Below are 13,487 nucleotides of genomic sequence, written 5' to 3' on the forward strand. Positions count from 1 at the left end.
TTGGGGGATTCAAACATATCATCTGCTTTTTATTTGTTTGTTTTTTGTCTGCCTTTTTCTTGTCAGAGTAAAGATGTTAATGCATAGGAACTGTGTAGAAGTCAACGCAGAAGCTTCCAACTGCTACACACACCACACCCATAGTCAAAAGTAGAGGAAAAGGAATGCATGTATGCATGCTCTTGCTTGCTCGCCAACTTGTGCCCAGCTCAGTTTCTCCAGGTTTTAGCAGTGCAAGACTCCCTCACTAGAGAATAAGCTCTCCAACTGTGATAGGCGTCTCCTATCAGTTCACTTAATTAGAACACCCTGCCACCACGGAAAGGCGGGAGACCAAGCTAGTGTAGAACATTTCTCATTGAGACTCTCTTCCCAGTTGATTTTAGGCTGTGTCAGACTGGAGATGGAAGCTAACCACCTGGTTAGTGATTTTCTGTTGCTCTAAAAAGCACCGTATCCAGAAACTTACAGAAGGAAGACTCTGTTGGGATTTGCGGTTCCAGTGCGCCATAGTGGGAGTGTGCAAGCAAGTGATTATAAACAATATTCTATATTTGGTAATGAAAAATATAAGAATATAGAGAAGTTAGACTGGAACGCACCTTCTTGATGAAGCTATTTTCATCATTTTTCCTTGTAACTAGAGGTTTGATTTGGGCTTCATTCACATCAATGAGGACTCAGGCACACGTTCTCATCCAGAAATGAAGAATAAGTAACATAAACATTTTTGGAACCTGATAGCTCACTGAAGATACATTATCTGTGTGACATATGTTGTTTGAAAGACATTGACTTAAATGTTTAAATTATAGCTTAAAGATATTTATAGAACCCTTTCCTTAAGAATGTCTGATTTGCATAAAAAGATAAGGATGTTGGTCTGTGTTTTAGCTCTATCGGAGGGGTGGCAGAGGACTAGAACCATGACAGTGTTGGGTTGCAGCAAAAGAAATTCTTCTAGTGATATGTAGAAAAAAGAATTGTTGAATCAGAGTGCAAGAAGTGCTGTCCAGAGCAATTATTTGACAAGTGGAATTGGGCTAAGTTGAAGGTATATGGATTACTGCTGTTTATACAACTGGGTCAGCGTTCATTTTTAAAATACCTTGAAGTAAAAATTTATGCTTTGTAGACACACTGGTACTCCTTAGTGATTGTGCTACTTCTGAATATACTTATCTAATTGTGTAGAACATGATAAGATTTGTACACCCATTTCCCACTGAATCATTCTATATTTAAACCTGGCTCTTATTGGCAGGAGGATAAAAAAGCATTCTTGCCTGAATAGAAAAGTTTCAAGTTCTTTAAACTACTCCAAGGAGGTTAATCTTGTATGTTCCTTCAAATCTCTGAGCTTTCTGACATTTTACCAAGATAAACCCTAGTGTATCCCTTGAGCTTTGTGACTAAACCTTTGGCTGCTTTCTATACACTTGATCCTGAGTCAATGGCCATGAGCACTTTATTGTCCACTTCAAAACTTATAGACTCTCTTCCACACCTGCACTTAAATTTGCCCTGGTTGATCCGTGACTGGATAAAACAATGTAGGCCTTTGTTATCCTTTTGTCTTTCTTAGTTATCATTGCTTCAAATGAGACCAACCTCTGAGCATGTACTAGTTATCCTCTGATAATTAGTGTTTCTGTCCCAAAGATCCAGGTTTTGTATGATTTAATTGCCTTAGTTATGGTTTCAATTGCTGTGATGATACATTGCCATAAAGCAAGTTGGGAAGAAAAGGGTTTATTTGGCTTATAGTTCCTTATTGTTCTTCATCACCAAGGGAAATCAAGGCAGGAACTGAAAAGAGCAGGTACTGGAGGAAGGATATGATGAGGAAGCCATGGAGGTTGGGCTGCTTACTGATTTGCTCAGTCTGCTTTCTTATAGAATCCAGTACCACCAGCACTCAGAATGGCCTGTGCCCTCCCTTATCAATCACTAATTCAGAAAATGCTTTACAGCGGCATCATATTGAGGCATCTTCAATTGAGGTTGCTTCCTTTCAGATAGCTCATTTGTGTGTAAACTTGACTTAAGGCTAGCCAGATATGTTGACACCATATATATATATATATATATATATATATATATATATATATATATATATATTATAAATATGACACAAATGTGTGATTGTACAAGTAGAGTTTACCCAGGAATAATCAAAATGTGTCTAGAAAAAAATTGAAATATTTTGAAAATAAAAAGCACATATGTGATCTAGTGTATTTAAAAATATCTACTAATTATGAATGGTATTGAGCTAACTTTTTATAAATCTTGTATCACACTATATAAGAAACTTCTATGTTTATGAGTTATTGACTTTTTAATGAACAGTTATATAGAATATCTGGATTTTGGTTAGGTAACTACAGGTTGTGCTGTGATTTTGATCAGAAATCCTATTAAAGAAAGGACATCAACTGAACTAGAAAGTCAACTAAAATAATTTTAACAGTCATATTCTAAGGAAGGCTGATTTCCAATTCTTCCAGACTCTGTAGGACAAAAGGACAGGATGAAAACAAATCCTACACTAATTAAGGCAAAGTTCAACATGTAGATAAAAGAAAATGCCCTGCATGTTCTGTGAAGTTATATTCGTTGTGTCACTACTGTCTTTCCAGCCTTCAAATTAGTACAAAGACAAAAGAAAATTTTTGTATTAATCAGTTATTATTTTAAATAAATAAGAAATGACTTTAAGAAAGTAGCTTTTATGATCAAAGAAGAGAATTAATTCTCTGATTAAATTTTTTCTATTTAAGTAACATAATTAAGAGACTGAATATGAAAAATATAAATTGCATTTTCCCAATATACTTAGAATTCAAAGTGGAGTTTTAAGAGACTCTTCTTAATTTGGTGAGCAATTATGTTAAGGTTAGTCTCCCATTGTGCACAATTATCTACATGAAGAGTGACTCTGTGAAATATATTACAAAGGCTTACTATCCATCAAGTGTAGCAAAGCCCTCATACCTGCAACTCTGGTAATGCCTCTCTACTAATGTCTATCCAATCGTCTTGGTAATCTCTGTCAATAGATTAAGAATAATTGGCTATATGTGGTTATTGAAAATATTTTAATTTTACATCAATGCTAGATGTGTCACACACAGTAAAAGATGAAATCATTTCCAAAATTTTCTCTACCTATCACTTCTCTTCATAATGCAATGATTTAAATTTAATTAAAATCATAATACAATGATAAGTTGCTTCTATCATGTATTTAATTATTTAAATGATGAAGTAGCTAAAACTGTGAACTACGTAAATATATAAAAAAAAAACAGAGCGTCTGAGAACTTACATTTCTAAAATGTAATGGGAAGAAAAATATCTTGATTCCATCATGTCTGTATCATTAACCTCAAGTGAGCAGGCTCTGTGTGTCCTGTTGGATTTAAAATGAGAAGAATGGGCCTTTCCGGTGTCCTATAATTATATTGTGACCAACTCCAAACCATCAAATATTACAAGAAAATTCTTCTGCCTTACTACTATGAATAAGAAAACATCTGAACAATTAATTAAACAAAACCACAACTCATAACCACCCATTCTTCATAAAGCTCAGGACTACCTGTGAACAAGATCATAGAGACTTAGAGGTCATTCATTGGAATACTTTAAGAAAACCAAATAAAAAAGCTTATATCTATTAGACAGTGACCTTCAACCTTTTTGATTCTGTGTGATAGTGGCTAAAAAGCATTGAAAATGAAATATAAAATTAAAATTAATTAAACTGGTTCTCCAGTATAAAATTACTTTGTTGGTTTTAAGATATTTTGTTAGATAGAATTTTATAGCATGATTTGTGTGTGCATGCACAAGTTCATGCATGCATGCATGAGTGTGTATGTGTATGTATGTGTCTGTACACCAAGGAACATATGTGAAGGTCCAGTGGACAGCTTCTAAGAGTTGGTTCTTAGTTCTTACCATATGGATTTTGGCTTGAGCTCAGGCATTTAAGCTTGGCAAAATTATGTACTCCTAAGCCTTTATCTACTGGTTTACCTTATTTCTTCTTGTTGAGGTAAACCACTCTGATTTTTAAAAAAAAATACTTAGAGGCAGAACAAATTTATTTGGCTTGTACCTCTAGGTCACAATCCATCATTAAGGAGTGTCAGGACAAAACTCCAGCAGGAACTGAGGGAAATCATAGCTAGGAGTTGCTTTCTCACTTTCTAACTGCTTATACTCAGCAGGATTCCTTCTGTAGCCCAGGACCACCTGCCTAGGGATGGTGCCACTCCTAATGGGCTGGGCCCTTTATATTACTTAAACATCAAGACAATACACCGCTGACAGGCCCGCAGGCCAAACTGATCACAACAGCTCTTCCGTTGAGGGTCCCTCTTTCCAGGTGACTCTAGGTCCTGTCAGTTGATGATAAAAACTAAGATAGCCTCTGAGCCATTTCAGTGGTCCTTAAATTTATTTTGATTGTGAGAAATAAGAACCAATATAAACTGCTGGTCCTTGGTGATGATCTTAAAGTGAGATATACAAAAGTGGTCCCCAAGCTGCGTGTTTAAAATGGACGATTAACAAAGACAACAGTACAGGAGAAATGCATGTTGCTTTTCTTGTGAAATACTAACATACAGAGTTTCTCAAAGAGAGTAACCATTTGCCATGCAGTCATGCAGGTGCTCTTATGTTATTTTTTGAAAACCATGCTCTTGAGAAAATAGAGGAAAACGACTACAAGTCTTAGCTTTGAAAAAATTAGACAGAATGAGCTCCTTTAATAATTTTGTAAATTTGATGTGTGAACATGATGCTCTGTAGTACCCTTGGTAGCTTGAGAAATTGAATTAGAACTATCTAGACTATATAGTTACAGCAACCAAAACATGAGATTAAAAAAGAAACCACTAGGATACTTGTATCCATCTAGGCATGGATAACCCACAAAGTACAACACTATGTTATATCACCTAGTGATTGTGAGATACCCAAATCTCTTTTCACTTTTTATTCTGGGACAGAGTCTCACTAGGTTGACCAGATAATCCATAGACTTTGCAACCCTTCTGCCTCAGCCTCCTCAGTAGCTTAGATAAAAGTTTTGATCCAGTAGGCTTGGCAAAACAATCTCAATGACATACCCACTCTGTTTCTAGGTCTGTTGTATGTGGCCATGTTGGAGGGTATGTCTTGAGTTTCAGAGTTCATCTGCTCCAGACATACATTTGTTCCCATGATGCGTGATCCACTCTTTCTCTTTGAGTGCACCACAGCCCTGGGTACTCGCCCGACTGTTCACGCTCGTTGATTTCTCTCAAACCTCTGCCTCAGGCATTTTTTTCTCCGAAATATCAAGCAGTAGAGTCAAATAAGTATTTGTTTTTGTAATGGTTTTTATCTTAGGTTAAGAAACTTTTAACACTGGCTATTAATAAAAATTTGTTCTAAGCAAGTCTCATTAGGGACTAGAAAATTATGTATGTAATTTATTGTGCTCTGTTTAACAAAACTTCTCTGGCGTTATCTCAGAGCACTCAGAGCCATCAGGTGCCAATCGTCTAACTCTTGCCTGTGAAGGGGTATGATGACAAAGCGTGTCCTGTACATAGGTGACACATTAATGTTTTTTTTCACTTTCAACACAGTAAGAAGATACAGGGGATGTTAAGAATAATTAATAAGCAAGGCACATTTTAAGATTTTTTCATAAGTGTTGAGCAAAATAAAGTCATACTAAGAAATAGAAGAGAGAAATCATAGTCTGGAAGAATTGGTTGTGGATGCTGTTTTTAGATAAATATATATAATAATATGAATTATAATTTTTAAGATAAAGGAACATTTAAATATTCTTGTGTCCAGTGGTAAAGTACATAATTGTTCAGCAGTTACTTTTGTTAAGTATGCTAGAGAAGAAATTACATAGAAACATGAATTTCTGGAATACTTCTGAACACTGGGGGAAGTGTGCTAAATGTGGAAGCCAAACCTCTAACATCCCAAAAAGATGTGTAATAGCTTTACTAGAAGCCCTTACTGTTTGACTTGATTTGGTAGGGTAAAGCAGGTTGAGTAGAGTGAAAATGGCTAAACATATTCACTGAATGAATACTATTGATTTACTTAATAGAGATTCATTGTACTGAAAGCTTTTGTTAGGAGGTAGAAACTATGATAATATGTTTTATGTGCTCACAGCTTGGAGGGCATAGGAAACAATACTGATGGACCATTAGCAGTTGTGACAGTATTTATTCGACATGGCCTTTATTTTGTATATTTATTGGTACGCATTTATATTTTGAATAGTTGTCTCATTTTAATTTCATGTACAGAGGATTTTTCTTAGTTTTAATGATTTTTCACCAATGAAATTATACTAACTTGCAAGAACATTCTAAATGGATACCAGTACTCCTAGGTTGGTACTAAAAATTCTTTTAGTAATTTTTTGCTACTAATTTAGACAAAAACCATTTTTCCTATGGAAGATCTTAAAGAAAATGATAAAAGTATTAGTGACCTTGTCATTCATCATAAAACATATAAACAATCCAAGTTTTATTAATTTAATTGAAATTTTATTGATTTTCACCCCGTCATGCCAAATAATACTGAAGGCATTTTATAAACTGCTCAAGATTTCCTTGAGATAGATACATTGGTGATGTAGATACACTTAAAAATAAGATGTGTTAATGCCAATCCATATTACATTCATTTCCAAAATAATAATAATAATAATAATAATAATAATAATAACAACAATGATGATGCTAATATAATGCTATTATTTGAAAAGTAGGCATTGCTGTGTAGCTTCTGCCTCATGCCTGAATGTTAGGATATTAAGTATGTATCTCCACACCCAGTACATGTTTATATTTCTCACAACAAATTGCTAAAGTTAGCAACCCAGCTTAACCATGTGGAAATATCTGGGTCCAAGTATTATATTTTGTTTTCACAACTGTACTTTTGCTTTATGGCTTTAGAGGCACATAATAAGTATGCTCACCAGTAAAGCCTGTTTGAAGAAGGAAAGAAATGAGCAAAGAAAGGAAAGGAGATTGATTTCCTAAGAGAATGTAAGTGCTTAGCAAAAGTTAGAGCTGTCTTCCTGAGCAGCCTTCAAAGGCGAAGTGAATAAGACATGGAGTTTAGCTTCCCAGCAGGCTTTAATTCAGAAGTCGCTGATGGAATACAAAAGCTGGCCGCCTTCTGCTGTAAGAGTTATTCATCACCTTCATCCACTTGAGCAGACATGGTATAAAGTCTTATAAGATACAAAGGTAAGGGCATTAAAAGGTGCCTCCCTCAGCATCGTATCAGTCAATACAAACATGGATGGCCCCTTCGATTTACTCACACCATGATGGAGAAGGCTGGGCAGCCTGTTGGGATTTCTGAAATCATACATGATAGCACAGCAGCTTTTTCTTTGTCTTGGGTTTATTTCAGTTCACTACATATAAAAATATCACATAAACTTTCAAATCTTTCAGTGCCCATTTCATCACAACTTTTTGGAATCCTTCAGGCAGAAGCCCAGGAGGGTCGGGGATGTCCCTCAGTTGCGTGCCTGAGAGATCCCTTTCTGCTTCCGCTTTTGTACTGTGGGCTGCAGTGCTTGCTTGGCTCATACTCCTGTTGTCATTCGCAATGTCCAAGTGACACTGAGCAGTGTTTAGGGCTCATGCGCTGGCTGTTTTTAAGTGCAAGCCGATCTGGTTTTTACTTCAAATGCCTCTGTCCCTTACTAGCTGTGCTTCCCAAGAGCCCTTATCTTCAAGATCTATTTTTCAACCACTGAGAATAGAAATACGAGTTAAAGTGCTTTGGAAATATTAAATGAAGTAATACGTTTAAAATATATTTGGTAAAGTCATTCAAACCGTGGTAGCTAAAATTATTATATAACATTACTGAGCTTATAAATGCGAGTCAAATTCACTTTAAGTCCTTACATCGACAAAATGTACAAGTAGAAGTAGCTTCAAATATAAATGTGAGGCACTAAACCAACTCCTTGTGCAGCAAATTATTTTTTTACCTTTTTTTTTAAAAAAATATATTCTTCTCCCATACAATACATCCCAACTAGAATTTCCCCTCCCTCCATCCATCCCCCTAGCTGTACTACCTTCGCAATCCCTCATGCACACTCCCTCTCCACTTCCTTTTCAGAAAAGAGAAAAAACAACAGCCAAACATGCCAAAACAAGGTTCGATAAGACAAAGCAAAAGCCACCATATCGAGGTTGGACAAGGCAACCCCATAAGAGAAAAGGGTCCCAAGAGCAGGGAAAACGAGCCAGAAATAAGTCAACTCCTGCCGTTCGGGTTCCCATAAAACACCAGGCATATTAGTTTTTAAACTCCCATCTCCCGGCCCCCCAGGTACTAGAAATGTTAAGTTTCAACTACTAATAGGTGAGTTTGAGGAGACTGAAATAATTTTCTCACTGTGTTTGCATATGTGCCTCTGTGTGCAGAATTTTAGAGGACAGTACTGGGATAATGCAAACATTAATATTTTTTCTTGTTATTTTGGTTGCATAAGTGCCATCAAAGAGCCTTTGACTAATGTCCTGAGAACGGAGCACAAGGTAGAAGCTGTGCTGTTTCAATTCTGAGGGATGGGATGCTTTCTCGCACTGTAGCAGTGTTCCTTTAAGGAGATCACGTTCTGGATACCTTCCAACTGAGAGCTGTCTGGAATGTGTTCATAGTGCCTTGGTGGCACAGCATGGGGAGAGACTTGAGTATAACTAACCTGAGGAGGCACTGTTTACTTCACGATATGTTTCTCAAAGGGAGACTTTTTCACAACAGCCACAAAAGAGAGTCATCTTAGACCACAGTCCCAGAGTCAGCAAAGCGAGCTCATGACTGAACCAGTCAGGAAAAATTTCCCCCTGCCTGCTTAATCACTCGCTCCCTGGGATTATTCTTGGTGAGTCATAAATAGCAACCTTGAATGGCAGGTTATGAGGAGCAGCTAACACCTACCCTACCCCTCTTACACTGCAAACTTCCAGCTCTCAAGCGAAACAAAACTGATGGTGAGAGATCTGAAGTTGTATGAAATACGGATATTCTCCTAAACTAACTATTTCAAAAATAAGTCATAATTACAATTCACAATAAATAATTAAACTGTCTGAGATTTCATTGGAGTATGATATAAAATTAGCCTACAGAGACTATTTTAAATATCAGGGATGAAATAAAATAAAAATATAAAATAAGCACATAAACTTTTAAAAAAGATTTAAGCACAGTATTTTCAAGTAAAATAACATAATTCTCTATGATTCAATATGCCTCTAATAACAATATTATATATCAACAGTATATATACATACATGTCTGAATGTGTGTGTGTGCATGCGTGTGTGTGTGTGTGTGTGTATCTCACTTTTGAAAATGTCTTCAAACTAAGTGCTACATGACAAGTTGTGCCCTGTAAAAGCAGGAATTCATTTAACAACATGGAATATTCTTACAGTTAATAATACAGAGATTTTATACTATGATGGAAAGGATGCTATTTTAATGTGGTTTACCAGGCTTTAGGAAGTCTGATGTTTTTTGGCTACCTGTTCCAAATTTATAATGTTTAGCATGAAAATATGCTATATATTCCAGAAAGCAGCAGAGGAGCTCAGACATAATGTAGATTATACAATAAATAAATACAAAATATCAATATTGATGGTGAAGAAAAAAAAAGAATTTAATAATGTAGCTATTTGAAGTCTCCCATAAGAAGCAGAAAGAAGCATATACTAAATGCTTAGAGTGTATTTCATTGAGGTTTTGATCACTGAAAGAAACAGTGTGTGTGTGTGTGTGTGTGTGTGTGTGTGTGTGTACATGTGAGAAAATGTGTATTGGAATGTCTTTGTGAATGTCATCCTCCAGACATTCTTCCTTGAGACAGTGTTTCTCACTAGCCTGGCTCTAACCCGTTAGGCTGACCTGGCTGCTCGCAAGTGACAAGAGTCCACTTGTCTCTGCCTCCCCAGAACTGGGATTACAACTACGCACCACCAGAAGCAGAGTGTCAAATGAATTCCGTGAGTGGAACTCGGGCTCTCACACCTGTACAGCAGGGACTCTACCAACTGATCCTTAGGTCCATCCCCAGATATCTTTTTTTTTTTTTGCACAGATAACCATCTTTTCTCATCTAAAGATTTATAACTTTTGACAGTTCATTATGCAGAGATCTAGAAAAAAATAGTGAATAACGAGACTAAAATCTCTGAACTTAAGAGCTAAGTCCATTTACCAGAGAGAAGTGATTGAATCTCCAGTCACAACAAAGCCATGCCTTTGGCATGGAAAGTACATTAGTCTGAGGAGGCCCATTAAACATGCCACTTCCACACCATTAGGTGAAAGATATTGGGAGATGGTTCTAACCGGAACTGTTATGTGAGCAAAAACTGAGAGTGAGTAGACAGTCATTGGGATACAGAATACTGGCCTGTGGGGAGGCCCAAATAGTTAAATCTTTGATAAACAAATGTTTTGATAAATAATTTTGGTAAATGGGGTACTTCGTTTAGGAAACTTTTCAATGGGACTTGAGAGATGAATGCAAAGCTGCTACAGTGACACAGAAGCATACTGGTCACCCCCAAAGCTGCTTGATTCATTTCAGGCCCTATCTGCAAAAAACATGGTTAAGCATCACACAACAAAGGCTTTATGAAGAGTGGATGGTTATGAGTTGTGGTTTTGTTTAATTAATTGTTCAGATGTTTTCTTATCCATAGTAGTAAGGCAGAAGTAATATTTGATGGTTCAGAGTTGGTCACAATATAATTCTAGGGCACCCAGAATGGCCCATTCTTCTCAGTTTAAATCCAACAGGACACACAGAGCCTCCTCACTTGAGGTTAATGTTACAGATGTGATGGAATCAAGATTTTTTTTCTTCCAATTACATTTTAGAAATGTAAGTTCTCAGGTGCTCTGTTTTTTTTTAAATATATGTACATAGTTCACAGTTTACATTCTTAAACACATGATAGAAGCAACTTATATCAGGAGAAATTAATTTTGAATCACTGTATTATGAAGAGAAGTGATAGAGAAAATTTTGGAGATAATTCCATCTTTTACTCTGCATGGGACACATCCAGCATTGTTGTAAATGTAAACTATTCTCAATAACCACGAATAGCCAATTATTCTTATTTTTGCTTGCTTGTTCAGAAAAAAAGTCGCAGTTCTTCCTCCGTATAATCTTGTCTCGTAGGGCTTCTTGTATTTCCAAAATAACAGCCTGCTTTTCTAAGGAACAATGATGTGCCATTTAGACTTTCAGTTATATCTGCAAGCAATAGCAATCATAGATCTAATTTAATATTTCACTTTATTTTATGAGAGAGTTTAGTCCCTACTAAAAGTTTGAGTTCATATAAAAGCTCACTCAGAGAGGAACTCTATAAAGGACATCATTCTGTGCAGTTTTAAATGAAAGCTGAAGTGTCAAACCGGTAGGATCCCTATATTTAACTTTAGAAATGTTGCAGACTTCCTAGGTCTTTTAAAATAATTTTAAATGCAGTTTCATGTTTCTTTTCTTAGCTTTTCTTCATCCTAAGTGGCTATAATGCATTGGCTATTTTTGTGCATGTGTTAAGAGCATCCATCCCCTGGGCTGGAGATGTAACTCAGAGGATGGCGTCCTTGCCTTATACGAACAAAGACTTGGATGTGAACAGAAGTGCTGCACAAGCTGTGAGTGCTGGCATCTGTCTGTCATCTCAGCACTCCAGAACTGGAATCTGGAGAATAACACATTTCACAGGCCAACCTGGAATACAGGAAAAAAGATTAAAAAAAAACCCAACCTATTTATCCACTCATCTATTTATTTGGATAGATACCCCCAATTATTCATGTTTTTTTAATATTTGAACTAGAGTAGTGTTTTACTCACATATATAAACATATACAAAAGACTATATATAATATATGAATATACATATATTTATATACACACATATATTTGTATATATATTCACATACTACATAATTTGATTTTTCTTTATTACCTATTGAAATGTATTTTCCTTAAATTGTTAAAGCTCCCAAAATATGGTTTCCTGTCAATAGCTCTTTCCCTCCTCTTAGGCTCAATATTACAAGATTATTACTACGGCTTTGTCAGTGCTCTTGCTCTGCTCCCTTAATTTCCTTTGTCACAATATGATATAAAAGTATAAAGTACTTTCATTATTTACTGCCATTGGACCAATGGATGGTAATCATATGGCCATACCTACTTTCCAAAGTACTCATCTAAAACTTGAAGCTACAGAAAGTACACTGTATTTCTAAATTTCTATTTTATTCCAATTTTTAGCCATTTAGGAAATTCAAAGTTATCTATATGTGATATACACTCATTTATTAGCTTTATACATGTAAAATATTTACCTATGTTTGCTTTATATATAATATACAATATATGCCTATATATAAATATTGTGCAATATAATTTTGTGGCCCCATTGATTAACTTCATTATTTTAAATATCTTTAGTTTAGGAGGAGCTTGAAGCTCACCCAGAGCAACATTTAGAGGCTGCTATTCAACACTCAGTCATGGGGAAGAATGTGCCGGAATATGCATAGTGTTTGTTGAAATGGATTTGGTCTACTGGAGAACAGTTATAAAAGAAAACTATTCACTGTGAGAAATTTAAGATAATTATTCTTAAGAAATCAATGCTCAACAAAATAGAATTCTCAATAAAATATAAAAATATAGGTATCAGAATTTTAGGCAAATTAGGGAAGGCTTTAAAAGCAATCATGAGGTACACCATAAGTAGTGATGAGAATTTTGTTTGTAGGAGTACGGAAATGGGAATGTTCCAAATGAATGCCACGGATGTAGTTGCTAGGTGATGAAGAGACAAAATGAGTGTGGAAAACTCAGTGTTTAAGAGTTGTGGAGGTGGGAATGACACGCAGAGGGAAAAAGTGGGGCAGGGAGACAGCATGAAGAAAGAATTTGTCCTACATGGCACCAGTGTTCCAATGGGAAATCTATTCATGGCTCAGTCAGTAGCAGAATAAAATATTTGAATAAAAGTATCTTAACTGTATGTAACTTCTACAGCTATTTTTCTTGGCATTTTTATATAAGTAATACATTATAACAAGTACTTCCATAGTATGTGCATTGGACCAAGTATCAAATTTAATTACAGGGTAATTTAGATTATAGAAAAGATGTCTGAAGGATGTATAAAAATACTATTAATTTTACATATGGGACTTTAGCATCTGGATATATTGACATCAATGGCAGGCCTTATAGCTAGTTACTCATGCATAACAATGGACAAATATATATGTATACTGTAAAGAAACAATTTCTAAGCCATGTTCTCCTTCCCTTTTTTTTTTTACGTAGTTGATTTTAGTTTATTTGTACCCTTCTTAGACTTTTGCAC

General features: G+C 35.6%; 1 protein-coding gene across 3 annotated transcripts in view; it reads left to right on the top strand.

Annotated features, from left to right (window-relative positions):
• The window catches only part of EPHA6 (EPH receptor A6), an 896,620-nt gene that overhangs the window by 36,319 nt on the left and 846,814 nt on the right, over positions 1 to 13,487 (top strand). The gene's annotated exons all lie outside the window — the stretch shown is intronic.

This window comes from Acomys minous, assembly GCF_964271855.1.
Source record: "Acomys minous genome assembly, chromosome: 11".
Lineage (NCBI taxonomy): Eukaryota > Metazoa > Chordata > Mammalia > Rodentia > Muridae > Acomys > Acomys minous.